Source organism: Penaeus vannamei, chromosome 26 (assembly GCF_042767895.1).
Source record: "Penaeus vannamei isolate JL-2024 chromosome 26, ASM4276789v1, whole genome shotgun sequence".
NCBI classification, from domain to species: domain Eukaryota; kingdom Metazoa; phylum Arthropoda; class Malacostraca; order Decapoda; family Penaeidae; genus Penaeus; species Penaeus vannamei.
The window spans coordinates 3,450,011-3,460,010 of NC_091574.1; the positions used below are offsets into that span (position 1 = coordinate 3,450,011).

Genomic DNA, 10,000 nt, shown 5'->3' on the forward strand with positions numbered 1-10,000 from the left:
GAGGAATGTGTTGGGAGGAAGGAGGGAGGAGGAGGGAGGAGGAGGAGGGAGGGAGGAGGAGGAGGAGGAGGAGGAGGGAGGAGGAGGAGGAGGAGGGAGGAGGAGGAGGAGGAGGGGAGAAGGAGAAGGAGGAAAGGAGGAGGGTGGGGGAGGAATGTGTGGAGGAGGAGGAAGGGAGGAGGAGGAGGAAGAGGAGGGAGGGAGGACGGAGGAGGAGGAGGAGGAGGGAGGGAGGGAGGGAGGAAGAGGAGGGGAGGAGAAGGAGGAGGAGGAGGAGGAGGAGGAGGAGGGAGGAGGAGGAGGAGGGGAGGAGAAGGAGGAGGAGGAGGAGGGGGGAGGGAAGGAGGAGGAGATGGAGGAAAAGGAGGAGGAAGAAAGAGGGGCATAAGGAGAGGAAAAGGGGAGGAAGAGGGGGAGGAGGAGAAGGAGGAGGAATAGAAGGAGGTGGAGGATAAGGATGAGGATGAGGGAGGAGGAAGGAAGAGCAAGAGGAGAAGGAAGAGGAAGAGAGGAGGGGGGGAGGAGGGGAAGAGAAGGGAGGAGGTGGGGAAGGGAAGGGAAGGGAAGGGAAGGGAAGGGGAAGGAAGGAAGGAAGGGGAAGGGGGAAAGGAAGGAAGGAAGGGGAAGGGAAGGAAGGAAGGGAAGGGAAGGGAAGAGAAGGGAAGGGAAGGGGAAGGGAATGGAAAGGGAAGGGAAGGGAAGGGGAAGGGAAGGGAAGGGAAGGGAAGGGGAAGGGAAGGGAAGGGAAGGGTAGGGAAGGGAAGGGATAGGGAAGGGAAGGGGAGGGGAAGGGAGGGGAAGGGGAAGGGAAGAAGGGAAGGGAGGGGAGGGGAGGGGAGGGGAGGGGAGAGGGGGAGGGAGGGAGGGGAGGGAGGGGAGGGGAGGGGAGGGGTGGGGGTGGAGGAATGTGTGGAGGAAGGGGGAAGAGGGAGGAGGTGGAGGAAGAGAAGGAAGAGGAGGAGGAGGGAGGAGGAAGAGAAAGAGGAGGAAGAAGAGGAGGGGGAGGGAGGAGGAGGAGGAGAGGGGGGAGGAGGAGGAAAGTGAGGAGGAGGAGGGAGGAGACGAATGTGTGAAGGAGGAAGGGGAGGAGAGAGGAGGAGGAGGTGGAAGAAGAGGATGAGGTGGAGGAGGAGGGAGGATGAGGTGGAGGAGGGAGGGAGAAGGGAAGAGGGAAGAGGAGGGGGAGGGAAGGGGAGGGGGTGGTGGAATGTGTGGAGGAGGAAGGGGAAGAGGAGGAGGGTGGAGGAAGAGGGTGGAGGAGGAGGAGGAGAAGGGAGAGAAGGAAGAGGAAGAGGAGGAGGGGAGGGAAGGAGGAGGGGCGGTGGAGGAATGTGTGGAGGAGGAAGAGGGGGAGAGGAGGAGGTGGAGGAAAGAGGAGAAGGAAGAGGAGGAGGAGGAAGAGGAAAGAGGAGGAAGAAGAGGAGGGGGGAGGAGGGGGAGGAGGAGAGGGGAGGAGGGAAAGTGGAGGAGGTAGAGGGAGGAGGAGGAAAGTGAGGAGGAGAGGGGAGGAAGAATGTGTGAAGGAGGAAGGGGAAGAGGAGGAGGAAGAGATGGAGGAGGGGGAAGAGAAGGAAGAGAGGGAGAGAGGAGGAGGGGGGGGGAAAGTAAGAGGAAGAGGAGGAGGAGGAGGAAAGTAGGAGGAAGAGGAGTGAGGAAGGAAGAGGAAGAGCAGGAGGAGGAGGAGGAGGAGGACGGGTGGTGGAGGGAGGAGGAGGAGGGAGAGGAGGAAAGAGAGGAGGAGGTGGAGGAAAAGGAGGAGGAGAAGGAGGAGGAGGAGGAAAGAAGGAGGAGAAGGAGGAGGAGGGAGGAAAAGGATGAGGAGGAGGAGGAAAAGGAGGAGGAGGAGGAGGATAAGGGGGAGGTGGAGGAGGAGAGTGGGAGGGAGGAGGAGGGAGGAGGAGGAGGAGGAGGAGGAGGAGGAGGAGGAGGAGGGAGGAGTGGGATGAGATTGGGAGGCGGGGAGGGAGAGGGAGAGGGAGGAAGCGGAGGAGGAGGAGAAGAGGAGGAAGGAGGAGTGGAGGAGAGGGGAGGGGGGGGGGAGGGAGGAGGAGGAGGAGGAGGAGGAGGAGGAGGAGGGAGGAGGAGGAGGAGGAGGAGGAGGAGGAGGGAGGAGGGAAGGGGTGGAAAGGTGGAGGGAAAGGTGGAGGAGGGAGAGGAGAGAGAGGAAGTGGTGGAGGAGGAGAGGAGGAGGAGGAGGGAGGAGGGAGGAGGAGGAGGAGGAGGAGGAGGAGGAGGAGGAAGAGGAGGAGGAGGAGGAGGAGGGAGGGGGGGAAGGAGAGAGGGAGGAGGGGGGAGGAGGAGGAGGGGAGGAAGAAGAGGGGAGGGGAGGAGGAAGAGGGGAGGGGGAGGAGGAAGAGGGGGAGGAGGAAGAGGGGGAGGAGGAGGAAGGGGAGGAGGAGGAAGAGAGGGGAGGGGGAGAGGAGGGGAGGCAGAGGGGAGGGGAGGAGGAGGGGAGGAGGAAGAGGAGGAGGGGGAGGCAGAGGCAGGGAGGAGGAAGAGGGAGGAGGGGGAGGAGGGGAGGGGAAGGTTGGGAGGGGGAGGAGGAATGTGTGTGAAGAAGAGGAAGCAGAAGAGGAGGTGGAGGAAGAGGAGGAGGAAGTGGAGGGGAGGAGGAGGAGATGGAGGAGGAGAGAGGAGGAAGAGGAGGAGAGGGAGGAGGAGGAGGAGGAGTGAGGAGGAGGAGGAGGAGGAGGAGGAAGAGGAGAAGGGGGAGGAGGAGGGAGGCTGAGGAGGTGAGGAGGAGGAGGAGGAGGGAGGTAGGGAGGGAGGAGGAGGTGAGAGGAGGAGGTGGAGGAGGAGGAGGAGGAGGAGGAGGAGGAGGAGGAGGGAGGAGGAGGAGGAGGGAGGAGGAGGAGGGAGGAGGGAGGGGCGAGAGGTGGAGGGAGGAGGGAGAAGGAAGAGGAAGAGGAGAGGGAGGAGGAAAGAGGAGAGAAAATAGGAATAAGAAGAAGGAGAGAAAGAGAAAAAGAAGGAGGAGAGAAGGAGGAGGTAGAGATGGAGGAGGAGTAGAGGGAATGGAGGAGGAGGAGGAGGTGGAGGAGGAGGAGGAGGTGGAGGGAGAGGGAGGAGGAGGAGGTGAGGGAGGAGGGGGAGAGGGAGGAGGAGGAGGAGGAGGAGGAGAAGGTGGAGGAGGAGGGAGAAGGTGGAGGAGATGAAGGAGGAGGAGGAGGGGCGGAGTGGGAGGAGGAGGAGAGGGAGGAGGAGGAGGGAGGGAGGAGGTGAGGGAGGGAGGAGGAGGAGGAGGAGAGGGAGGGAGGAGGAGGGGAAGGAGGAGGAGAGAGGAGAAGGAGGAGGCAGGGAGGAGGCAGAGGAGGAGAAGGGGAGGAGGAGGAGGGAGGCAGAGGAGGAGGAGAAGGAGGGAGGAGGAGGAGGAGGAGGAGGAGGAGAAGGGGTAGGGGGAGGAGGAGGAGGAGAAGGGGGAGGAGGGAGGGAGGAGGCAGAGGAGGAGGAGAAGGAGGGAGGAGGAGGGAGGCAGAGGAGGAGGAGAAGGGGGGAGGAGGAGGAGGCAGAGGAGGGAGGAGGAAGAGGAAGAGGAGGAGGAGGAGGAAGAAGGTGTAGGAGGAGGAAAAGGAAGAGGAAGAGGAGAAGGAGGAGGAGAAAAAATAGAATAAGAAGGAGAGAAGAAAAAGAAGAAGGAGAGAAGGAGGAGGAAAAGGAGGAGAAGAATAAGAAGAAGACGAAGAAGAAGGAGAGAAGAAGAAAAAGGAGTGAAGAAGAAGAAGTAGTAGAAAGAGGAGAGGAGGAGGAGAGAAGAAGAAGAGAAGAAGAAATAGGAGGAGAGGAGAAGAAGAAATAGGAGGAGAGGAGAAGAAGAAATAGGAGGAGAGGAGAAGAAGAAATAGGAGGAGAGGAGAAGAAGAAATAGGAGGAGAGGAGAAGAAGAAATAGGAGGAAGAGGAGGAGGAGAAATAGGAGGAGAGGAGTAGAGATTAGGAGGAGAGGAGAAGGAGAGATAGGAGGGAGGAGTAGAAGAGAAATAGGAGGAGAGGGAAGAAGAAATAGGAGAGGAGAAGAAGAAATAGGAGGAGAGGAGAAGAAGAAATAGGAGGAGAGGAGAAGAAGAAATAGGAGGAGAGGAGAAGAAGAAATAGGAGGAGAGGAGAAGAAGAAATAGGAGGAGAGGAGAAGAAGAAATAGGAGGAGAGGAGAAGAAGAAATAGGAGGAGATGAGAAGAAGAAATAGGAGGAGATGAGAAGAAGAAATAGGAGGAGAGGAGAAGAAGAAATAGGAGGAGAGGAGAAGAAGAAACAGGAGGAGAGAAGAAGAGAATAGGAGGAGAGGAGAAGAAGAAATAGGAAGAGAGGAGAAGAAGAAATAGGAAGAGAGGAGAAGAAGAAATAGGAAGAGAGGAGAAGAAGAAATAGGAAGAGAGGAGAAGAAGAAATAGGAAGAGAGGAGAAGAAGAAATAGGAGGAGAGGAGAAGAAGAAATAGGAGAAGAAGAAGAAGAAAGAGGAGAAGAAGAAGAAGAAGAAGAAGAAAGAGAAGAAAGAGAAGAAGAAGAAGAAGAAGAAGAAGAAGAAGAAGAAGAAGATGAAAGAGAAGAAGAAGAAGAAGAAAAATAGAAGGGGGAGAGGAGGAGGAGAGAAGAAAGAGAAAAGAAGGTGGAGAGAAGGACGAAAAAGAGAAAAGAAAAGGAAAGAAAGAAGAGTAGAAAGAAAGAAAGGTAGTAAAAAGAAGAAAAAAGGGAGGGGGACAGGAGGAGGAGGAGGAAGGAGAGGAGGAGGAGGAGGAGAGAGGAGAAGGAGAAGAAGAAGAAGAAGAAGGAGAAGAAGAAGAAAGAAGAAGAAGAAGAAGAAGAAGAAGAAGAAGAAGAAGAAGAAGAAGAAGAAGAAGAAAAGAAGTAAAGAAGAAAAGAAGAAGAAGAAAGAAGAAGAAGCGGAAGAAGAAGAGGAAGAAGAAGAAGAAGAAAAGAAGAAGAAAGAAAAAGAAAGAAAGAAGATGAAGAACACGAAGAAAACGAAAAAGAAGAAGAAGAAGAAGACGAAAAAGAAGAAGAAGAAGAAGAAGAAAGAAGAAGAAAAGAAGAAAAAGAAGAAGAAAAAGAAGAAGAAGAAGAAAAAGAAGAAGAAAAAGAAGAAGAAAAAGAAGAAGAAGAAAAAAGAAGAAAACGAAGATGAAGAAGAAGAAGAAGAAGAAGAAAAAGAAGAAGAAAAAGAAGAAGAAAAAGAAGAAGAAAAAGAAGAAGAAAAAGAAGAAAAAGAAGAAAAAGAAAGAAGAATGAGAAGAAGAAGAAGAAGAAAGAGAAGTAGAAGAAAAGAAGAAAAAAAGAAGGAAGGAAGAAGAAAGAGAAGAAGAAAAAGAAGAAAGAGAAGAAAGAAAAGAAGAAGAAAAAGAAAAAGAAAAAAAAGAAAAAGAAAAAGAAAAGGAGAAGAAAAAGAAAAAGAAAAGAAGAAAAAGAAAAACAAAAAGAATAAGGAAAAGAAAAAGAAAAAGAAAAAGAAAAAGAAAAAGAAAAAGAAAAAGAAGCAGAAGGAGAAGGAGAAGCAGAAGCAGAAGCAGAAGCAGGAGGAGAAGCAGAAGCAGAAGCAGAAGCAGGAGGAGAAGCAGAAGCAGAAGCAGAAGCAGGAGGAGAAGCAGAAGCAGAAGCAGAAGCAGGAGGAGAAGCAGAAGCAGAAGCAGAAGCAGAAGCAGAAGCAGAAGCAGAAGCAGAAGAAGAAGAAGAAGAAGAAGAAGAAGAAGAAGAAGAAGAAGAAGAAGCAGAAGCAGAAGCAGAAGCAGAAGCAGAAGCAGAAGAAGCAGAAGCAGAAGCAGAAGCAGAAGCAGAAGCAGAAGCAGAAGCAGAAGGAAAAGGAGAAGAAGGAGAAGGAGAAGGAGAAGAAAGAGAAGAAGGAGCAGAAGAAACAGAAGAAGCAGAAGAAAAAGAAGAAAAAGATCAAGAAAAAAATGAAAAAGAAAAAGAAAAAAAGAGAAAGGGATAGAAGAAAGAGGAGAAGAAGAAGAGGAGGAGGAGGAGGAGGAGGAGGAGGAGGAGGAGGAGGTGGAGAAGGAGAGGAAGAGGGGGGGAGGATGAGGAGGAAGAGGAGAATGAGGATAAGAAGCAGAAGAAAAAGAAAAAGAACAAGACAATAATGAATAAAAAAATGAGGAGGAGGAGGAAGTGAAACAAAGGAAGAGAGAAGAAAAAGAAGTAAAGTAGAGAGGGAAACAGAAAAAAGAGAAGAAATGGAAGAAGAATAAGAAGCAGATATGAAAAAACTGAAGAGAGGCTAAAGATAGAGAAAAGAAAAATGAGAGAAAGGGGAGAGAAAAGATAAATGAGGTAAAAAGAGCAAGAGAAAAGCAGAGAGTAGAGAAGAAAAAGAAGAAAAGGAAAGAAAAGAAGAGAAATGAAGTAGCATGAAGAAGAGAAAAGAAAAAGAAAAAGAAAAAGAAAAAGAAAAAGAATGTAATGCAGAAAACAAAAGAAAGAGAAGAGAAAGGGAAGCAAAAAGGAGTGAAGGACAAGAGGATGAGATTTTAAAAAATGAAGGAAAAGAAGAGAGAAGAATGAGAGATGAAATAAAGAAGAAAATAAAAGGAGAAGAAAGAGGAGAGGAGAAAATAGAAAAGGAGGGAAAATGAGGAAACAGGAGAGAAAAAACAATAATCATCATCATCATCATCATCATCATCATCATCATCATCCATAATATCAACAATAGCAATAATAATGATAATGACAATGATAATGATAATAATACCAGGAAGAGACAACAAAAACAACAATAAAAGCTCAAATGACAAAGAATTTGAAGCAACAAAAACACAAAGGCAAACAAAAAAGACAAAGACAAAGACGAAGAAGATAAAGAAGACAAAGACGAAGAAAAACAAACAGGAAGAGATAGAGAATATGGATAGATGAGGGAATATAAAAACAGAATAAAGCACAAAACAGCAGAATGAAGACAAAGGAAGACCTAGTAATAGAAAATAAAACAAGAAAATTGAGAAAAAGAATAAAATATGAAAGACAAAGAGGAAGAGAAAAATAAAGAAAAGGAGAAAATGTCAGAAAAAAAAAGATAAAGACAAAAAAATTAAGAAAAAGAAGAGCACAGGAAGAGGGAAAAAAGAGAAAAATTAAGAGAAAAGTCTAAAGAAAACAATATGGACAAAAGTATAAAGAAATACAAAAGAATTAAAAGATAAAAAGCATTTCCATACAATTTCATGCACGCCCTTGTGAAAGCTAAACAAGGAAGTCATTTTCCCAAACATGGCATTTCCCAACCTCATACCCTCCTGGCAGGTGCAATACTGGCAGCCCGGTGATTGGCACTCCTCCAAGATGGCACTGGCACCCACCGCATGTACATGTGCCTTCAATTTTTGGCACAGGCACTCAGGTCTGGGCCAAAACCTATACAACGGCTCGTTTTTTCCCCCCCATGTCACTGACACCTGGCACCAGTAGAGAATACTGCGCCGAATGACACAATAGTCGCTAGATTTTGACATGAATAGGCACTGCCAGCTCTTTTGAGGGCAGCACAATAGCCGACCTTCATTTATAGCCCGTTGTTCAAAAATAACGCTCTGGTTTGATAATACATTTTTGTGCAGCGGTATCAAGTATGCAATGTTCTTTGTACTGTAACCTGTTAAATTGCAGTAGATAGTTTCTTGAATTTATGTGCATTGGCTCTTAATTTGCATCGGATGGAATTTCCCTTTTCAACTTTCACAATTTCTTAAACCACTGGAACAGAATAATGCGAATATAGAGGAAAGACACTGGCTATAAATAAACTTGGCATTATTTAAATACTTTGATTGTATATAATAACAGTGGCATCATCAGTGATCGGTAGCCCCAAAACATTTAATGAATATCCAATAACCACTACCCTGAAAATAATAAAAAATAAATGGTGAAAATACAGTTTGAGTGCCCAACTCGAATCTTTGAGAAAGAATGAAACATTTTTAACTGATGACAAACTTCAACTTTGCAATCCAAAAATTTGTTAGAATGATCAGTATACAGTTATAAAAACTTTAAATGTAAAAATAAAATGCAGCTTTCACGATATCAGTGTTTAATATTGGTTGCATTAACTTGATTTCCAATAAAACTTACTTTCTAAATATTAATAGTATTTTTCTTTTTCTTTTTATGATTCCGACTACAAAAATAACTTCACTCCAGACTTAAATTATGACAACTGTGTTTGTAAACTATTTAAATTAAAAGAAATAATATTAAAAAACTGGCATTCTATACAATTGCTAAACAACATCCAGTCCGTTGTATGAAAATATAATTGTCATTCAGTCCTTTAAATTAAAAACTGAATACATTTAAAGCCAGTACATTTTAAACTTCAAGAACATCTTTAAAATCAGTGACTATTAATGCATGAAAATACTAAATGTTTAAAGCAAGGAACTAATATTCGCAACAGCCTCTATTCTATACCTTTGATTTCGGATTGTATGGCACCATCTCTGTCAAAAGATCTTTACATCCATATCTAATTTTCAGAGAAATATAAAATAAATAATACTTTAACCAACACAATTTCTATTATATTAGACTATATTTGTCCTACTGATTCTGGTTGGAGTTAATGAGATAGTCCCAGTTGGCCAAAGGCTGGAAAACCTGCAGGATCAATATTCCAGCAAGAAAGAGCTTAGACTGTTTCCTTAGTTGATCACATATTGCTAAAGACGTCTACAAACTCTTATCTTTTGAGAATACAGACATTTGGAGGTTTGTTTGGCTTTATCGGAGAACTGAAAGTAGCTACAGTAACTGTGGTAATTACTTGTCATGGAAAAGAAAATTGTAACTTTTACTTCAATATATTCATCATTATATAAACTAGCTTCACCAAAACCACTGAGCAAATACAGTGAAAATGCACATGCTATGTTAAAAAGGTGTTAGAGCATTAATCATATTTTTTTAAAGATGATAGTAACAGTAAAATACTGATTAAAATAAAAAAGGAATAGCTATAACAAAACAATTAAAACTATAACAACAACAAACAGTAATAACTATAGTAACAATTACAATAAGAAACACGACAATAACAAAATAACAATAACAAAAGTAGCAGAAACAAAAATAATATCTATAGACACAATGACAACAATAGCAATGACAAAAACAATACAAATTATGAACAGAAATGACAAAAATAATAAGAATGACATCAACACATACAATGACAAAAACAGCTAGAATAACAATTATAATGACAATAACAACCATTACAATGACTATAACCATAATGATGATAAAAAAGCACTAACAATAGCATGACAGAAACAAAAACAGTGAGAGTAATAACAATAATTACAATGACAATAACACCAATGAAACTAACAATAATAATAATGACAAATATTTGAATAATAACAAATATAATAACAACAATAACAATGGCAAGAGCAATAAGATTGATGATGATGATTACTATGACAATGATCAGCATAATGATCAACATGATGATGATGATAATCATCAACATCATGATAATCATCAACATCATGATACTAACCATGATGATGATGATAACCATGATGATGAGGATAATAACCATGATGATGATGATGATGATCAAGATAATGATGATGATAATGATTAACATAATGATAATGGTCATCATCACCACCACTTAAGATAATCATTGTTATAATGATCATGATCATTGCCATAATGTTAATCATCATCATTTTGAGTATCATCATCATCATCATCTTGATTATCATCATCATCATCATCATCTTGATTATCATCATCATCATCATCTTGATTATCATCATCATCATCATCTTGATTATCATCATTATCATCTTGATTATCATCATCATTACCATCTTGATTATCATCATCATTATCATCTTGATTATCATCATCATCATGGTTATTATCATGATGATGATTATCATCATCATCATCATCATCATGATTGATGATCATGACGAAAAACAAACAGTTGACAAAAATAACACCACTATCAACAAGAACAGTAAAAACGGGAGGAATCCTTATAATGTTTGT

General features: G+C 44.4%; 1 protein-coding gene across 5 annotated transcripts in view; it reads right to left on the reverse strand.

The window, feature by feature from the left end:
- The window catches only part of LOC113808117 (protein-L-isoaspartate O-methyltransferase domain-containing protein 1), a 27,437-nt gene that overhangs the window by 16,958 nt on the left and 479 nt on the right, over positions 1-10,000 (reverse strand). The window contains exon 1 of one of the 5 annotated variants that reach the window (XM_070139919.1): positions 7,224-7,680. The exons of 3 other annotated variants lie outside the window; for them this stretch is intronic. The gene's annotated coding sequence lies outside the window, so the exon portion shown is untranslated. Of the gene's footprint in view, positions 1-7,216; positions 7,681-10,000 lie in introns of those variants that run through there. One more of the 5 variants, XM_070139920.1, reaches the window with a different exon arrangement.